This window comes from Cydia fagiglandana, chromosome 6 (genome assembly GCF_963556715.1).
Source record: "Cydia fagiglandana chromosome 6, ilCydFagi1.1, whole genome shotgun sequence".
Taxonomy (NCBI): domain Eukaryota; kingdom Metazoa; phylum Arthropoda; class Insecta; order Lepidoptera; family Tortricidae; genus Cydia; species Cydia fagiglandana.
This window is the reverse complement of record NC_085937.1, coordinates 8,731,635-8,752,740: the sequence shown is the minus strand read 5'-3', so window position 1 is coordinate 8,752,740 and position 21,106 is coordinate 8,731,635. Positions and strand designations below refer to the sequence as shown.

General features: G+C 38.5%; 1 long non-coding RNA gene across 1 annotated transcript in view; it reads left to right on the top strand.

Annotated features, from left to right (window-relative positions):
* The first annotated feature begins 2,137 nt into the window (after window positions 1–2,137).
* LOC134665109 (uncharacterized) overlaps window positions 2,138–21,106 on the top strand; it is a 347,418-nt gene continuing 328,449 nt past the window's right edge. The window contains exon 1 of the long non-coding RNA XR_010098338.1: window positions 2,138–3,091. This is a non-coding gene — a long non-coding RNA (uncharacterized LOC134665109). The remainder of the gene's footprint in view (window positions 3,092–21,106) is intronic.

The window sequence follows — 21,106 nt, the reverse complement described above, 5'->3', positions numbered from 1 at the left end:
GAAGAAATATGTTTCTTATTCATTCTCTAAAAGCCAGGTATAAAATTACCGATGCATAAATTTGTATTGATCTCAATTTTGAGTATTCAAGAAGTAGAAATAATTTAATTTCTAGTACAAGTAATGGTAACATTTCATTTCTAACCGCAGCTGCACTACCGGTACTGAACGCGTCGCTGTCATTGTCAATTTCCATAGTAAAATGAATAGTAGTGCAGCTGTCATTGGAAATGGACTGTCACCTTAAGTATTTAAAATCGTCGGCTTAACAGTAGGTAATTAATTAACAGGATACAGGATAAAATATGATAACAAAAATTGTTTGCATATTTTTCTTACGTAACTTGTTTTGCTAAATGTTTTTTAATATAAAATCTACAATAATTTAAACAAAATGAATCTATATTAAACGTAATCTATTTTCAAACTATTCTTTAGCTTTGATATACAAATGCAAAAGTTTGTTAAGATTATCAAGTTAAATTATCATAAAAAACTGATATAATTACGTACCTAAGTAAGTACCCATACATGTAAAAGACATCATTACATGAGACGATAAAAACCCTAACTATAAAAAAAAAGACGATTCGACATTTCAAACTCAACATTTATATCTACATATTAACCATATGTACATAGAATAGAATTGACATTGATGGGTAATTCATATTGCTAATAAATTCGGCGGAATAAAGGAAACAAAGCCATAGCGAAGGCCATAATCTTCATAAATCATCCTTGGCGATGTGTGCAAATCTTGTTTGGGCCATAAAATAATACTTATACATAGTGAAACCACAACAACGCAGCCACGTGCGAATCAGTCTACACGACAGGGGCACAGTATAATAAAGAGTACTAACGTACAGTATGGACACTCCCTGCCTCCCGTTGAAAGTGCCGCCCACCCGCTCTCGGTTACCTCACAGTTACCGGCTGGCAAGGACGCGACGACGCGGTGCGCAGAGCGGAGACCACGTAAAATATTCAAATATACAACAAATATTTACAAAACCTATCAGATCACACTGAAACCCCTACAATATCTATATGAACAAAAAATCATGTTTACAACTTACGTAATATGTTGGTGGCCTGATTTTCCTTACGAAATTTTCGTTATTTTATTTATACTGATTCAAAATAGGAAACTATTGTATAAATTGAGCTTAGATACCCACCTTACAACATAATACGATTCTTATTTCTTCCTAATTCGCGCAATGAGTTTAGAGTCATTGAGGTCATCGAACTTGACAACAAACTGGCGAGAACCCTCGCACGTCTTATCTCACTCACACAAGCATGGTACGCGTTCACCTACACGAGCTTCTCTGTGTGCGTAGGAACGCGTTTGCTTCATACATTTGATCGCCAGTGTCCGGGGTGTGACAGGGGTTTGCGCTGAGCCGCTTTTTAATATCTTATAACCATTTTATATGTTACAATAGGTAACAATGATACTGCAGGTCTATGGAAAGCAGTGGGAGACGAAGCAAGCCGACCAAAAAAAATCATACCTACCTTTTACGCTAATTACTCCAAAAGTAACATAGTTAAATTAGTTAAGCCATGTTAAACTAAATAGCCATCCAAAGGGGGAACGCAGCCAGCCTTATGGGAACCCTTCCACAGGGATCGGACCTGGGTGATCTAGCCTATTATAGCTGCTATATTCGGCTAGATCACCCACATTCTGTTATATATATTTTTTTAGGTATTAACTAAATAATAAATCTGAACTTATATTAAGGTGCAGTGAGTTCAGAAAACGGAGTTTTTTAAAAGCCGTAGCTCTTTTTTGGATCACAATACGGCTGCCATACATTCAATTAGCAAACTTGAGGGCTTTTTCTAGTGAGTGGAGTGATTAGAATCCTAAGTTTTTGACTTTTGCTCGATAGAAAACGATCACGAACATAGGTCTAAAACGGACTTTAAAGATTCGTAACAATTTGTGCACAAAAGATAGAAATATGAAAACTGCTTCTATGTACGCGCAATTGAATGCTTGAACGACTACCAGGATTACTTTTTTTTTTAATTTCACATTCACTAAATAAGTTCGAAAATATGATATCAGCGGTTCCGTGCACGCAACTTCTTTGATCAGATGCCCGCTGGGCTCGGATCAAAGCACACGTATCGCGAATTTAATTAAAATGACAGTTGATTTTGGCATTTATTTCGACATTAAGTCATATACATATACGAAAAAGTATACCAGTAGACAAATAGTATTTAAAAAAACAGGGTAAATAATTATCATCACATGGAGCTCGAGTCTCATCTTAGATTTGATTTGTTGGGGCATAATGGTTGAAAAACGCAGTAAACTATCTTAAAACAATACGATTCCAATATCATTTAAGTAATTTGCTCCTTGAAACCCGGCTTAGAATGAAAAAAGTTTGAAGACTCATACTTATTGATTGGAATTAATTTTCATTATGCTGGTATTAATATTGCATACCTATTTGACGTACTTTTGTACGTCAACGTCAATGAACTGTGATGACAATGTTGTGATCTTGTATTTATGCTAGAGAACTTTTGATCTTCAAATATTACCTATTAATACGGAACATTATGTAAATATTTCGTGTACTACTTGAAAATCGTGCAGTGGTACACCTATTTTGTTGCTGTGAGGTCCGTCTAAGATAGATGTATAATGCGGTTACGTGCTGTTCTGCAAACCTTCATGAAATCAAGAATAAATAAACGGCTATGGTCTAGCCTCAGCGAGTTTTTGCGGCTTGTGAGGCCGAGATATACATTATACATACTGGCCTACGAGGCTTACAGCCCAAAACCACTGCGGTGCCTGGTTTGTGATTGCCTATGTATCGAGTGTTATACTAATTTACTATAAAATAAAACAAAGTTTTTCGTTCAATGATATTCTGTGCATATTTAATTTTATACCTCGTCGATGACAAACAAGCATACGGCCCGTCTGATGATAAGCAATCTTCGTAGCCTTTGGATGCCTGCAACTCCATGCGCGTTGCCGAGTCTAACACTCCGCACCCCTCGTTGATAACTGGCAACCATACTCACCGGCAGGAAGGACACTATGAGTAGGGTCTAGTGCTAGTGTTATTTGGCTGCAGATTTCTGTAAGGTTGAGCTCTGCTCTAGATCTGGAATGACATCCGCTGTGCTGTGCCCTACCACACAAAGCGAGATGTCATTCTCAGTTCCCATTCCCATACCTCTCTTTGGACGTAGTTCAAGGACCATATATCTTAAATATGCCGATACCGATATGTCCATATATCTTAAATATTAACTATAGAGATTCAGAGTCTGAACATATAACCGTAAGTTTACCAAAAAAATGCCGTAATAGCTGTAGGTACAGTCAGATGCAGAGAGAAAGAATCCGCCAAAATGAAATTTCCACCCTGCCAGGACTTTATTTATTGATAAAGATAACGATATATTTATTTGCAAAAAATATAGTGATGAACATAGGTGGACAGTAATTTTGGATGCGTAGGGTAGAGCGGGGAGAAACGTAACACTATGTACTTTGACCTTAGTTTCTGGTTAACCATTATTATTTTGATGAGTTTAATGTAGTCATACTCGTATATAACGTCAGTGCATGTTCTGTACATTAACGTCTTGACTAACATTATAATTGAGTATTTTGTTTTAAAAAAATCGTCTTTTGTTACTAATGACCCCGTTGGCGTGCAGAAAGTAACACGTTGTGGGTCAAAAGTAACAAGACACAGTGGGCTGTAATTTAATATAATATGACATATCAAATCAAAATAAAAACCGGTCAAGTGTGAGTCGAACTCGCGTCCCAAGGGTTCAGTACTGCACACATTTTTGAACGAGCGAGCAAAGCGAAGTTCTTAAGTACATTCAACTATTTATTCAATTCGTCCACACACGGCTGGCTATCTTAGGATAGTTAGTTACCCATTTTTTTTTGTTCAAGTATTATGTTAAGCATAGTGCCTACATTTTTTTTCATTGTTAGGCGTATCTCTGTTAATTCAAGATAACAGGGCTATAACCGCGGCAATCGAAGTTCGCAAATTGCTGGCATTTCTCTCTGTCACTCTAATTACCTACGGTTTCATTGGTGTAAAAGAAAAATCCCCGCAATTTGCGAAATTCGATGGTCGCGATATACGGCAGTTCAGCCTTCTCACTTAGCTACTCGTACTTAAACCAATTATTTGTTCTGTTTGAGCACTAACCTCCTAAAGCTCATGCTTCGACCTTGCGTGGAGGTGCACCTAGCGTTCCGGGTTCAAATCTCACTAGTGTTGTGTTTACTTTTTGTTTTTACTTTCTGAAATTTGTTGTTTGTTTTGTTTGGTTTTTTTTGTATGCATATAATGTTTTATTATTAATTTCTTTTTCTTTCTACTGGTCTTGGGAATCTGAAGTTTTAATTTGGGAAGAAATTCATTACAATTAGTAGTACAATTTTGTTTGGCTTTTGTATGGGATTTAACTTGTGTTTGTTTTGTGTAATGATTTCATATATTTTTTTTTGTTTTCTTTTTTTAATCTTTGTGCGTAATGAATAGTTTTTGTAGAAAGGGATTTCAATTGTAGTATGGAAAATGTTATTATATTATTATTAATTTTTCATGACTTATAATTTGTTCTTGTTTTTATTTGTGATGTACATGTGACTTTTTATAGTTTTTAGGATTTGGAAATTGTGACATTTAATTTATTTTATTCAAATTGTGACATAGTTAATTTATAGACATTCCTTGCTTATATTTTCAATGTCAAATGCCACCCATGTTACCCCTCCCCAGCCTTCACCTCGGGGGAACTCCGACTCTGACCTTGTGCCATGTCCGTTTTGCTCACCAGTACGTTTCTTCAAGGGTCAAAGGGGGCTTAACATTCATTTGACCCGAATTCATGGCACTAATACGTCATGTGCTGATCCCAATCCAACCGGAATTTCCAGCGATGGGTCTCGGGAGGTGCCTCAGACGGGACTTCGCCTTGCGGATATACCAGGTTTAAAGGCCAAGATTCGGGTATTAAGACACATACCTAAGGGAGCTAGATGCCTTGCTGCTGGTAAGCTGTGCTCGGTCATAAATGATTGCCTGCGCACTAACAGTGTTGAGGATTGGTGTAGTTTGCTCTCTTTTTCTTACTCAGCTTTAAGAGTGCCGGATGCTACTGAACCCCAATCGCTGACAACCAAGGTCAAAAATAACATCAATGTCGTCAAACTATGCTTTACACCCACCCAGCCCTCGAACAGGCCGGCTTCGGTCTACCGGGTGATTGAAAATAAAGTGCATGATGGTGACCTAAGGGGAGCCGTTCGCCTACTTCTCTCGGACTCTGCTTTAGCTCCTGATAATGATAATACCCTACAGGTTTTGAAGGATAAACATCCGCCGCCATCGAGGCTATTAGGTTTGCCCCCCGAGCCGGGCATTACGTACCCTTATTTGTCCGTAACGCCAATGGACGTGGCTGCGGAAATTGCCTCCTTCTATAACGGGTCGGCTTCAGGTTTCGATGGCTTGAGACCCCAGCACCTGAAGGAACTGACTTCACCTTCCGCGGGGGATAACGGTCCCCGTTTGTTGGACTCCCTTGCAAAACTTTGCAATTTTTTATTAAGAGGTATGTTGAATATGGAGGTTAGGCCGTTTCTCTATGGGGCATCGCTTTGTGCTTTATCCAAGAAGGACGGTGGCATCAGACCAATTGCTGTAGGCAACATTTTCCGTCGCCTCACGGCTAAACTTTGCTGTCGAGCAGTGAGGGAGCCAATGTCTGGTTATTTGCTCCCCAGGCAGATGGGTTTTGGCACTGTGCTAGGCTGTGAGGCAGCGATTCATGCCACTCGTCACTACGCCGTCGAACGCCATGCATCTGGTGATGTAATCATCAAGATTGATATAAATAATGCTTTTAACACGGTGGAAAGAGACACAATCCTTAAGGAGGTCCTCGAAAAAACTCCCTCTTTATATCCCTTCATTTACCAATGCTATGCCTCTCCAAGCAACCTGTTCTACGCTGGTGATGTCATTCGTTCGCAAGTTGGTGCTCAACAGGGAGACCCCTTGGGACCCCTCATTTTCTGCCTAGCCATTCATCAAATTATCTGTGAGGTTAAAACGCCGTTAAATGTGTGGTATTTAGATGACGGCATAATTGGAGGTAGCCCAGATGTGGTCGTTCAGGGTTTAAATACCTTAATACCAGCTTTAAAAGAGATAGGCCTGGAGATTAATCCATCCAAGTGCGAGTGTTTCACCTGCGGGGGCATACCCACTGAAGCTCTTGCGGAGATAGAGGCAGTTCTGCCCGGAATGAGGCTGATTGACAAATCTTCTTTTAGTTTGCTAGGTGCTCCCGTATTTTCCGAGGGTGTCAGCTCGGTACTACAACTTAAAAGGCAGGCACTCTCGGGAGTACGCGAGCATTTGGCACAACTGGCTGGACACGTCGCTCTCATTTTGTTGCGGAATTGTTTTGCGTTGCCTCGCATGGTGTACACTTTGCGCACATCGCCCACTTGGCTTTTTGAGCAAGATCTGCTTTCCCTGGACGAAACTCTCAAGACTGCTTTGGAGTCGCTGCTAAATGTCAATTTAAACGAGGCTCAGTGGTGTCAGGCGTCCTTACCGGTTCGGTACGGGGGCCTTGGTGTTCGGCGGGTGCGGGATATCGGTTTGGTGGCCTTTTTGGCGTCGGCGCATGGCTCAGCGGGACTTGTTGCGCGTATTCTGGGTGTCGAGAGTGGGGATGTGTGCGTGCCTTTTGTTTCTGAGGCCTTGGCAAAGTGGGCTACTTTATGCCCCACCGATGAACGTCCTGACAACTTGGTGGCGCAGAGAGCGTGGGATGACATCCTGTGTAAGCTCGCGTTTTCGGAGTTGCAGAGTGGAGCCTCTGGAGCCGACCTGGCGCGCCTCATGGCAGTATCCAGGCCTGAATCGGGAGCGTGGTTGCATGCTTTGCCGTCTCCGCACCTGGGCACACTGCTGGATAACGACTCGCTGAGAATTGCAGTGGCCCTGAGGTTGGGATGCAAGGTGTGCGACGCGCACCGGTGTATTTGCGGGGTGTTGGTTGAGGAGAACGGCCATCACGGGTTAAGTTGCCAGAGGTGCGCCGGTCGGTTCCCTAGGCACCACTCTTTAAACGAAATTGTACGGCGGGCAATGGTGTCGGCCAATATCCCGTGCGTACTGGAACCACCAGGCTTGTCTCGGTCGGACGGGAAGAGACCCGACGGGCTCACCTTGGTTCCCTGGCGAAGGGGGCGGTGCCTTTTATGGGATGCGACATGTGTTAGTACATTTGCTGCGTCCCATCTAAGGCACACGGTTAAGGCGGCAGGTTCGGCGGCAGAAATAGCGGCCAAAAGTAAGCGCGCCAAGTACTCCGAGTTGCAGGGGGCGTACGATTTTGTGCCGGTTGCTGTAGAAACGGCCGGACCCTGGTGCAGCGAGGCGGGCGAATTGTTCAGGGATCTGGGTCGGCGGCTGAGGGAGAGGGGTAACGACCCCCGTTCTGGGTCTTGGCTGGTCCAACAGATCTCCATCGCCATACAGCGCGGCAATGCTGCAAGTGTGATGGGGACTTTTGGACCGGGCATAACATAGAACGGGTTTTGGGTTAGGTAGTTTTAAGTAATATTAGTTTTAATTTTGTAGTATAAAATGTAAGGATTTTTGTTAGTTTGTCATTTTATGTGTGAATATTTTAGAAAAATAAATTTAAATTCTAATGTCAACATAAAAAAAAAAATTTATCCGTATATAATCATTAATTTAGAAGTTTTTTTTAAGTTACGCTTAGCCACGTAATTATCTTTAGAAAAATTTATCGAGCAGCAACCTACTGCATACAAACGCATTACGAGCGTTGACAGTTACTATAAGCAACTAAGTAAGTCAATTTTAAATTGTGTAATTTCTGAAAATAAATTGAACCTTGATAAATTGAAATTGTGTCCTAAAAAAAAAAAATTCATTGGTATACAATCAAATAAGCCATTTTATGCTGAATTCAATGATACATAATTAATATCAGTCATACATATTTTTAAAGAAATGGTCATATTTCTAACACACGCCAAATTCGCGATGACCACCCATGGAGGCCACGCCACTAGACGTATATTTTTCTAAATTGGCCGCGCCACTCAACCTCAAGCCACCGTTAAATCTGAGGCGCCGCCATTCAACGGCTTGTTATGACTGTCCGTCTCCCGGCTCCCCGCCACCATAGAGACTGGGAGCCAGACAATGCCACTCTAGGGGATATGCAAATATTCAGAAAATGTATGAATTTTAATACAACATAAACATCAAATAACTAAAAGTCAAAAAACGTACTTTAGATTCGAAAAATCACGTTGCGTCCTCTCACACAACCTAATAGCACGTGGCGACCGTTTCGACTGAATGCGCTGACTGAGTGAAGGGGGCACCACTGTCTATCACTTAATAGCAGCGGAGTGGTATTTTGTCTATTAGATAAACCTACAGAGCAATAGTTACTTTCCACCCGCAGTTACTTTTGTCCCCGCTCTCCCCTACATTTCACTTGAAGAAGCATGCAATTTTTTCTTAGTAGCTAGGTAGTATAACTAAATATATACAAACTGAAGCTAAGCTAAGGTAAGTTATATAATAATAACATCATCGGAATACACATATGATTTTAATGAAATTGTCATTGAATTGATTTGTGCCTTATCGAAAGCCCTATTGATTAGAGTAGTACCTAAATAACGTTTTTCATTTGACGACTTCTGTATTTATTCGGTTTATTTAGTTCGAGTATCTAATGAATTCGATTATTTAGTTAATTTACATTTAAGTACGTCACATGTGACATGAACAGACAAGGAGAGCAAGATAAAATATATTGTTTTGTCTTCCTTCTTTCAATGGAACTTTTTTAGAGTTTCTCTTCCTCAAAGGAGGCTAGTGGTTAAGACGAAACTCAAAATACTCTCATTTGCATCTTAAAAAAAACAGGATGGGTCACTGACCTGTCCCGGTAAAGTGAGGTAGTGTGCGTGACGCGTGCTTGTGTGTGAAATGGGGTAATTTGACAGAATCTGAAAATTTTCCCCGGGCATACCTCACCTTAATTCATGAAATAAAACTATTCAAACGGATTATATCGCGTATATTGAATTCATCGCGACGTTTTGAACCCTTTACAGCGTTCGTGGTCGACGGGTCACTTAGGAAAATCTACACTGTTGCAAAAACTACCCACAGTCGGCGATGCTTGACATCAGCTATGGGCCCGATTCGGATTTTGAAATATCCATCTATTAGATATCTTTTAGACATCACCAAGATACGATAACGATATGATTAAGATTTAACCTGTCAAATTTGACATTAGCGCGATTCTGGAGATACTCTTGAACGATTTCCACAGGATATGACTTAGAGATAAAATTCACATCTAATAGATATCTATTAACTCACATTATAGACGGGTCTAACGCGAATTATATTCAATTACCTTTATTTACCGACGTTTCGACACAGGTTTCACTGGTCGTGGTCGCGGCTCACTGATTGTCCCAGCAAAATGTCAAAACAGAGATTTGTGCATCTACCCGACGAAAAGTGTATGGAAAAGTTTGGGGTAGACATCACATTTTCAAACCACCCACCACACATAATGTTAATTATTGTCAATAGTCCGACACGCAACACTCACAATATCCACGCACCCGTCCGAAGATAGATCCTTTGGCTTTAGCTTCTGTATCACTGGTTCCCAAGTTGGCGATAAGTTGAAACCATCCTCCCTATTAAAATTCCTGGGGTGTTTCTTGATTTCAATTGCTTCTCGCACAACTCGAGGATAATAATGGCGTTCAGTGGAGACGACTTTTGGTCTATGCAACTCAATCCAGTGATTTGTGCCAGACCCGTCTATAATGTGAGTTAATATGTATTCAAAACGCGAAAGTTTAAAATATTATAATAGATATCTTACTCTATCTAACGTAAAAGTGACATTGGTTGCCTGAATTGCGCTGCAAAAGAGAACTAGTTGATATTTAAACTATAACGTATCTAGAATGGATCTAGTACGTGTCGTCTCTTGTGAATATCTTGAAGTTCGAATACGGTAGTAGGTGTTCCTTTGCCCGAGTGGAAATGCTCCGCTTTGTCTGCCCGACATATGACAGGCCACACTCACAGTCCAGCTTGAAGAGCCAATGTCAAATTTACACTAAAGGAAGCTTTACACTAAACCTATCCCGAAAACATAATCGATTAATCATTAATATACATATTTGTGCAATAATATGCTGAATAAATTATAACGCTTACATGTAACAGCTATATGTGAATAAGAGTTGGGAAGCAATCGATTCAATAAATAATTTTGGAGAGGAATCCTTTGCGTAAACATAATATCCTTCTATTGACCCTGCAACCTTTTATATTGATATATGTACTGTACCTACTGTTCCATTCAGCTAGAAATGATTCTTAGTTTCACCGTCCTATCATAGCTATCATTCCATGTAGGGTTTTCCATTTCTTAGACTTCTTTTCCGGGTGTATGTACTTACATAGACATTGATTAGATTTTCAGAGCTAAACATATTTCATCAATCAATGTTCGTTAAATACGCTGTGAAAATGTATATTCTCACGGTTTTTTTTTACATTTAGGTATAAGAATGGAGTGCCGCTTCTAAAGACTAAAGTAGTGATAATACAGTTCGAATTGCATTACCATACGGCTTATAGTTATTTAGTAAAATGGCTGTGACATACAGACGGTAAGTACCAAGAGGCGTGTTCAGATATTTTTGAGCACCTTGGCCGCTCCTATATATCTGATGGCGACTGTACGACAGACGAACGGATGTGATGGACGTGGCGCAATTATAAGTCTGTCTTACTGTCTTTAAAAAAATCTCCAAGCAATTACATCGTCGATTGAACGTTAAAAGGAACGAGTCATAGTTTTAAAACATCTACCATTTCTTGAAATTTTTCATTTCTCGGGAATTTCACAATTTTGTCATAATTAGGACAGAAATTCCAATGAAATTGGGAAGAACTCGAGTTCCACGGCTAGTGGCTATAACGTAATGTAAATAAATACTAGCCGCTGGCCATGCCGGTTTATGATTGCGGTATTTTCGTGAAAGAATTTTCGCAGCGGTTACTGCTGTTCATGTTCCCAAACACAAGGCCCAAGGGCGTCATTAATTTATAGAATACGTCATTTTTTGTGTAAGAAATAAAGTTTAAAGCCAATTATTCTCCCAGGTACTTAATTAACAAACGTTATTAGCGAATAGACTTTTTACTTTAGATTTAGTATTACAATAATATTTTAAAGTCAAATAATTTTTTTAATAGTAATAAATATAATTATACTATACATATACTTACAATTTGATTATTTTTCTTATTTTTGATTCTGCAAGAAGGGGTTTAGATCTCCATGAAACATACAATAGTTTTATATACAATTCTCGCGGTTTAAATTTTTTTGTGTTTATGACGACGCACGAAATAGAAGAGAATGCAACATTTTCATATTGCAAGCGGCAATTTACGTTGAATATTATCATCTCGCCGTACCCATCGAGAATGTTTCCGGTATAGAATCGTGCGGAGATTTTGCTTCATTTGCCCTCGTCGGTTGAATATGCATGCATTGGAGGTGTGCACTTACGGAGAAGCCCGCCGGGCGGAGGCGGGATCGATCTAGCGCGGCCGGGCTGCACCGGCCATCGGGGCCCGCGTGTAGCCTCCAGACACTGCAGGCTCCGATCAGTGATGATGATGATGTTCAGCTACGTTATCACTTTCAATTCAACACACTAAAAAATGTAACTTGAAAATATAATCGTCACAGTTACAACTTTTAAAAACAAAACACAACACATCCAATTTGAATGATAATTGGAAACTAAAGTAACTGTCTTGCAGGTATCGGAGATATGTAAGAATAAGTAACCTATTTAATTTTGTCACAAAGACTAATTCACGCTATTTCACTTTACCATTTACGTTTTAGTACTCGTAACTGCCGACTAATTTGGCTACCCAGATTATCAAATTATCACACTTCATTATCTATAGATCGATCGCTCAAGGCCCCACCGATTGCGCATAACCTTGGATCAATTATGATTCAGCACTGAACTTATATGGGATAGACAAATTTGAATCACGCTAATATACTTTTGTTTACAATGATGTAATCATTAATACCCTAATGAATTAGCAATATTTATTGCAGGCCGATTCGAACGTACACTGACATCTGATCCACTACCACCAGTTTTGACATTGACAGATACGCTCGCGTCTAAGTAATTTACTTTCTATGCATCTCGCTCGTACTCGCATATTAGTGCAAGCGAGATGTATAGAAAGTAATTTACGTAGATGCGAGCGTATCTGTCAATGTCAAAACTGGTGGTAGCCGTACAGAATGACATTTGAATCATGTTTTTTATTTATTGTGCTTTTTGCTTGTACAATCAACAACAGAGCTATGAATACAGGCAAAGTGTCAAAAATATGTATACAGTACTTTATTGCCTGTACATTAAGGTCGTGTATACATATTTTTGGCACTTTGCCTGTATTCATAGCTCTGTTGTTGACTGTACCACGTTTTGACGCGGGCGAGACGCACGATAGCTAAATATTTCAAATATCAGTCTGATGTTCGGATTGGCCTGCTAGTTTTTCGTTTACTTTACAAAGACTGGCTGAGAAACAATCAGTATTTTTTATGATTCACGAGATAGCACAACGTGACTACTATGATGACAATAACCATCTGTGCTCTTGGGCACCATCATTCTTTTGAGATTGTTATCTACCTATCTCAAGATTAGCAGCGTCCGCAACGGCAAACAACTGTTTTCGTCCGCTTCACGTCATCATCTTTTATATGTATTAGTTTAACAATAAATATGTATACATGTCTAGCTAATTAATCTAATCTCCAACCTTAGAAATATGTAGATATTTAGTTGTATCAGACTAGTAAATATTAAAGACAGACAACTTCCAAACAACACCGCGTTCCTCGCGTGCATTTTCACTATTTTTACATTTTAGTTTTACCTATACCTACGTATAAAATCTGTCACCGACGTGACTTATAAACGTAAAATCCGATCATCCGCATAAAAGCATTTAAATAACATTTTAGACATATTATTATTTAACGGCGCGGCGCCGGAGATTGTAAACATTTATAAACCCCTTTCTAAAGTTAACAAATTTGAGTTAAGCTAAGTTTCATTTACGCTTTAAATCTTTCTTTCTTTTTTGTGACTATAACTGCGGTCAGATAATCCAATTTTATATTTGATTAATAAATAGCAGAACGGCGGCAGTTTTCATACATGATACATAAATAAAATGTAAGAATATTATTTAATTTCATCGACGGCGCTGTGGATGTTGTCAGTCTTCTTTATTACTAGACTTTCGTTCTATGCTATTTTTAATGTTTAAGCACTTAGTTATAATAAATCATGTGTATTGTAAGAAAATAATAAATTATTCGAAAGTTTACTTTAAAGGCACCTTATTACTCGTATTTGTTTCTACGTGGTTTGTACGCAGTTCTCACATAGCATACACATTACACACATAGCAAAATGTATGTGATAAAAATGATCACCTTTTCAACAAAACATCAATGACTCTTGAATGTAGCTGGGAGAGACCCACTCCAACGGTGTAATATATAAGTCCTATTCCTAGGATCGTGCGAAAGGTCCTCGTATTGAAGAAATATTTATACTAAATGATGGCTGACAAATCAGTTTCTCCCTAAAATCTTACATGAAATTTATAGATGTACATACATAGAGTATACACGTCTATATTATACAAATTCATTATTCTAAGCTGCCGTAGTTTGGCTAAAATCTAGCTATTTTTCTCTTTGATTTTTAAAACGAAATCAAACATCTTTATTTAGGCGTATTTACTATAAGTTTAAATAGTAGGTTTCACTCAGGTTGCAGGTATTAAATTTTACCCATTAATCTACCGAGTTCGTTTTGGAAATAAACAACCTCATGCCGTTTGTTACAAATTCCTATCTTAAGCGAGTTTGTTAAATGAAGAAAGTTATCCCCTATTAATTAAACTTCATTGTTTCAGAAATCAATTAATTCACCAACGTGGCCAGTTATTTATTAATGTTTATGCAAGAAAGTTTGCGCGTATCAGAATAGAATTGTACCGACGGCGGGTTAGAGGAAGTGGCGTTACTGTACACGTGTTGTTCGCGCGGGAGCGATACCGCGAGCGTCTGGTTCGCTGGCGACGTGCGAGACGCGGCGACACGAACTGCGGGCAGCGGAGCCGGCGGGCGGCGGCAGCGCCGAGGATGCCGCCGGGCGCACGGGCGCTCGGGCGGGCGGCGCAACAGATACGTACGCCACAGGTTGTCCGGGGCAGCGCGGCGCCCCACACCCCACCTCGCTACCATTTACATCCTCATTATCGTCTCCAGACTCAGCGATTACTATTCACCATCTTATTATCCCCAACATGAAACATCAAATAAACTGTGCAATATTAGTCAAATGGCAGAATGGGGGTTTACAATACAATACTCTTTATTGCACATCTCACATACACGTATTTAACATAAACAAAGACAATAACAACAGGCGGTCTTATCTTATCTCTTAAGAGCGATCTCCTCCAGACAACCTTCGGGTATCGGAGACAAAAGAAAAAGGGGTTTTCTCCTCTTTCAAGAAATTCAATACCTAAAATGATTTTGCCTAAGTACCGAACATTATAACAAGACATATCAATCATAATTACGAGTATGTTTATTATTTATATCACGAGGTTTGTTACTTAAGGAAATATGTACATATGTATGACTCATAATTTAATTTACTCGTAATATATAAGAGAATATCGAGGGAAAAATTTATGTCAAATATAATTCAGCCCTTCTGTTATTATTTTCCTTTTGAAAGTTTTGCCTTAAAAGAGCTTTTCATCTTGACTTCATAAGCTTACAAAAGTGATTTTATTACAATAGGCTTAGGTATACTTTTCAAATAGCAAATAATCCGCATCGCCCGATTTCATCAACTCAATACTATGAGACTATGACAGATAAATAATACCCTTATATTCAATTTGATATTAAGATGAAAAAATGTTCACGTTTTAACATAGGTAAGCCTAGTTTTTATTATCCCAGATATGAGAGTTCTATTGCATACTCTACTACCCAATCTGCTTAAAACAACAATTATATAAAATAAATGTATTTTCTTTCTTTCTTTCTTTTATTATAATATTTTATTACCTGGTATGGTAGGTACCATAAAATACTTCATCATTGGTGATTAGTATACGTAGTATGTATATAGGTACCTATATTCTCACAGCTACGGTACTTCTCACTTATTTACATTTAAGAAAATCGAATTTGGCACGAAAACAAATTCCTAATGGTAAAAGTGACAATAAAGCTTAGTTTACAGCCCATCGTTGTGCCTTTAAGTTTCAGGAGGAACGATTTTCTTTTCTTTTTGAGAATTCTTTCCCCTTGTTTTAAAATGACGAAATTGTGAGGAAATACGAGCTTTTCTATAGACTTCTCTTCACTTCGAAGAAAATTTCAATAGCGAAGTCGTCGACATTTACCAATCCCCTTGTGACGGAGTTCTGCAGCAATATTCGACTTTTTCGTGATAACTTGCGGCATGGCGAGTTATTGCCATTTCTATGAAAAGTGGCAATGCCACCCTTAAAGCATTTGGAATTTGCTACCTACTCGTTGAATTTGTTCAAGTTTTTGTCTTCCGCGTACATTTTAATATAAACGCCTCGGAAGAGTCGGAAGTTCAAAAATATGTGACGTCCCCTCTCTTACTTTTCAACCGCTTAACAAATACTTTCCATGAAAATTGTTTTGAACATGATCGGTTGAGCCATTAATGAGTTTTGTATCACAAAGCTTTTATTTTTATTAAAAGGGCCTTCGTGCGTTGCCCGTCAACAATTTGTTTTTACTCATTGGTACGGTATGTTACCGGATTGTTATCGATGAAATAGAAAAGTCTATTTTTTTGCTACCTTTGTACCTAGTTCTATTTTTCTAAGTGAAGAATAAATATGAGTAGTACCTACACATAAACTCATAATATAATCAGATTCATATCAGATTTGGGACCAATTTTTTATTTGCAGTTACTTTTTAGGTAGTTTAAGTTTAATTTGTTTAATTTATAGGTTAATTAATTAAAATTTATTTTTAATTTAGTTTTAAAGCCTAATATAAGTTTTTTTAAGGTGTATCAATGTGAATATTATCTATCATGTATGTCTTGTCAATAAAGTATACTCGGCAAAGTAATTTAGTCTTTACACTCTTCATAAATACTGAAATGATAAATTATTGCTGTAAAGTTTCATCGTTTTCAGCTGTCGCACTAGCGTGTTCTCATTAAATTTCTGCTTAATGTGACAACACTTTGGCTCGACAGCTTGCAACACGTATCGTGCTCAGCATGTTTTGTCTCTACCTACTGTGCATGTTGCATGTGTGATCAACATCAATAACATGTACCTACACATTTTCCACCGTATTACAATGATATAAGATGAAAAAGTGTATAGAGGCGCTGGTGGCCTAGCGGTCAGAGTGTGTGACTTTCAATCCGGAGGTCGCAGGTTCAAACACCAGCTCGTACTTACCAATGAGTTTTAGGAACTTATGTACAAAATATCATTTGATATTTACCAGTTGCTTTTCGGTGAAAGAAAAAATCGTGAGGAAACCGGACTAATCCCCACAAGGCCTAGTTTCCCCTCTAGGTTGGAAAGTCAGATGGCAGTCGCTTTCGTAAAAACTAGTGCCTACGCCAATTATTGGGATTAGTTGCCAAGTGGACCCCAGGCTCCCATGAGTCTAGGTAAAATGCCGGGATAACGCGAGGAAGAAGAAGAAGATGCAAAAGTGTAATGGTATTATGGTATATTTGACGTTGATGAAACTTGAAACTACTTGAAAATATCTAGACTACCGCTGCAAAAAAAACCTGTGCAACCAACGAGCGTACAATTTTAATAGAAACACGTTGCAGTGTTTTTTTTCCTAATTAAGAGTATCCGTGACGCTTCATTTTCATCATTAATTAAGTAAATTGGAGTTTACTCTTCTTTGCAAGAAGCGGAAAAAATAGATTTTTAACTAAAAGGTACCTATTACGAACTAGGTATGCCTGTTGCATTGTCATAAAACAAATAAAAGTAATGCTAAGCTTTTGTGGGTAAGTATCTAATTAAGACTAAAATTAATGATCTCAATATTACTTTTCTATCATTGGCCTTCGTTTGATCCTTGTAACATACAGGCCGAATTCGAACGTACACTGACATCAGAATGATATCACTAGCAGCCATGAAATACTCAAACAAGATCAAGTAAGGTAATCGTACTAGTGCTCGACGCGGTCCCAGTACATGTCAACTTGAAACTTAAGTCAGTGTCTATAGAGGTGACAGCAAGGTGTCGTCTATTTGACATTAGCATGTCGAGTACGAATACGTTTACCTATTTTAGCTCCAAAGTTCATAAGTTGCTCTACTTGTACATTATGACACGGAGCTAAATATTTCGAAAACAAAACAAACCTTGCTCAATTTGTTGGCTGTTTGTTCCTTAATGTGTATATACGCAGTAGCACTTTCGAAAAGCTTTATCCTAGTAGGTACCGAGTGTTTGCATTGCGTCCTTGTCGATAAACGCTCTCCACAAGATTGTGAGCGTATCGATTTCCATTAGGATAACACAGAAATTGAAGCAATGTCGGATTGATACGCTTTAAGGTGCGTAAATAATCTGACAGAAACGAACTGGAATCGCTAGGATCAGGACAATAGATAACAAATGTAAAAAAAAGTACAAAAAATACTTCTTGTTTAACTCTTCAACAAGCAAAGTTCGAAGCAAAGCGAATTTTTTCTTTGCTATCTTTTACCAACGGCACGGCGAGGAAAATACTAACTACGAGACATTACAGATCAAATCCAAATGAACGCTATTAAATATTTACTATTCACAATCATCATAAAGTCTAGGCCATAAGGCCACTAAAGCACATGATGAAATAACCCAATTTTTTCATAAAATACATTGTAAATAACAAATAACAAAGTATTGCCGTTCTTGTAGATGAAATGCAAGTTTTTCATTAGTTAAAAAAAATCCTATATACGAAATAATGTGGTAAACAAAAGAAATGCCACGATTGTTAGTTTAAAAGGGACATGCCGATCGGCCATTGGTCTCTCAGTCATCGCAGTCGATGTAGGCTACCTACTCAAAATACCTTCTTTAATTGCTGCAACTATCATCTGCTAAGATGCTGTGGCCAATGATGAAAAGGGACAAATGGTTTCACATATTAAGGCAAACAAAATTCTTCTAAAGTTATTAATTTATTTAATAAATACAAAACGTAGTTCGACTTGTAACCCATTGGAAGTAAAATATAGACCAACGGAGCAGAACAGATAAAGTGAATTAGTCTGATTAGGTGCTCGCGTTACACAGGGAGGCGAACCACAAACGCCGGGGACAAATAGTTTACGATAACTCTCCTCGCATTGGACATATTTTGCGGGTCTCGCAAACTAAACTCGGTCAGTCAAAACGGGACTTGACAAGTGGTTAGCTGATAAACTGATTTAACCAGGTAAATTCTTGCTGTAAATACTTTGAGTGTACTTAGGACCTTAACAATTTAAATACCTACTTTTTAATTCTATATTTTAACCATGATGCGAGGTTGAATACGGAAAATTGTACTTCACATTAAAATGAAGTTTAAAATAATTTTTATACCCGGTCATTGTTGCCATATAAAATCTTAGTCTGCCCGTTTAAAGGGTTATATCAAATCTCATAGTACTTCTTCTTCTTTCCCCTAGACTGGTAGTCCCATTTACTTGGGGTCGGCCCTCCTCGTCCGCATTCTCCACTGAGCACGATTCCGTGCGGCGTTGGTGTCGATTTGAGCTTCTTTGAGGTCTTTCTCGACCGTCGTCAGCCAAGTGGAGGGTGGTCTTCCATGGCCGCGTGGCTGGGTTACAGGCAGGTTCAAGGCCAGTATTACCGGGTGGTCTTCTTCGCGTCTTTGGACGTGCCCGTACCATCTGAGGCGTTTTTCTTTGGCTTTATCGATTATTGGCGCGACTCTAAAACTTCCCCTAATGTACTCATTCCGGATCCTATCTAGGAGTGTGACGCCAGCTGACCATCGTAGCATACGCATTTCGGTAGTGTGTAGCGTAGTAAGGTCAAATCTCATAGTACAATCCCAAAGAAAGGGGCAACCTATGATGACGCCATCTATGCAAACTTTTGACAGTTGCCAACCCCATTAAGATGATGCTACTGAAATCATCAGTCAAGCTGTTTTGGCTGTAGTACACCATATACACGCAGAAATGGTTTAGTCTGGGTAAATCTCGGTCCATAAAATGGATTTAAAAAATAAACAAAGCGCATCACAAAATTTGCTCACTAAAAAAATTATGGCAGGCACTAATTTGGCATTCATAATAGGTATTAAAAGTTCTGAGCTACGTTAGAGCAAACCCTTTAAGTCAGTACTTGTAATTGTAACTTTTTGTCAAGAAATTTTGTGCCTCTTTGGTATTCAATTAGCAACCTTCAGTGTATTTAATATATTTTATATATGTAGGTAGTATAATGTTCACCGCAATACCCTATTACAAAATGAAGTCCACAAGGATAGTTCTATTGTCTGCGGTTATCATTAAAGTGTACCTAAAGACAAATACCGTGCACTGGACCGTATTTAGAAACTAGAATTTAATATTAAATTAATGCCAAATCTATGACGTCGATTCTAATTCAACTGTCTGTTATGGGCTCAAACTGGTTTTGATATTACCTCGATGAACGTTTGGCGCACATCGCATCTCATGCATGATTTTCACTTAATTTCCAATGCACCAATCAGCGCTAACGATCTTCAAGGTCGTATCAAACTAAGATCAAAACCGTAACAAGTTGTTAATTCGGAATCTGGCTCCAATGTCCGTGTCAATGTAAGAGCATCTGCTTACAAAAATATTATATTGCAAAGCAAACGACGTCGTCGAATATCATTTTGGTCCGTCTACTGGACATTCGAGAATAAAGCCCCTTAACGGCATTTCGAATTCAGTGTCGCTGGCCCTTTTGCGATGTTATGATTGTTGTACACACATTAGGCGAAGGACTTTGTTGAAAGGGAGCTTCTTTTTGTTTAAGGAAATAGCTATTATAGCTACTTATACTGTAATGTTTTCCGGGAAGGGTTCACAAATGGAATCTACAGATTAGGCGCCTAAGGACACCTGTGGCTCCGTGTCTGTGGAGTAATATAAACTTGATAAGTTTATAACGAGATAATTTATTTTAAGAACGTCTGTGCTCGTAATTTCTGAATAATTACGAGTAGTATCTACATACTTGATAATTAAGAAGGTGAATGTTGGTAAATGAAAATAAGCGGAAAATACAGGTTGAAGTTTACTTTGAGTTGAGAATTAAATTATTAATTTCGTATAACCATCTTGTATGTAAATAAATGATTTAACAACTTTGAGAATGAGTATGAATTAGGCATTATTTACAAACTTCGCCCACATACTTAACTAATTATATTACATAATATATTAGTCTTGGTTTGGTTCGCCGTAAGTTGCACATTACCTAATCGAGCAAACAAAGAAAGCAGTTGGAGATAAACCAACAACAAAGTCCCATGATAGGCAATTAGGAAACTGTGCGGGAAGAGGATCTTATAGAAAAGTTTTATGTTTTCTGGAAGTGATCGCTAAAGATACCTAGGCTTTGGAGATAATGGCCAACTTAAGATAATGGATAGGTAAAATAAGATAATGGATACAAAAGTCAAGGACAGGTAGTGACGTCAAGCATCTTTGCAGTGGCGCTCAATAATTATAATGCTTCTGATTAGTGATTAGGAAAAAAATACAAAAAAAGATTTTTAAAAGGTTACGCATGTCCTGACTGCCAAATTAAGGGA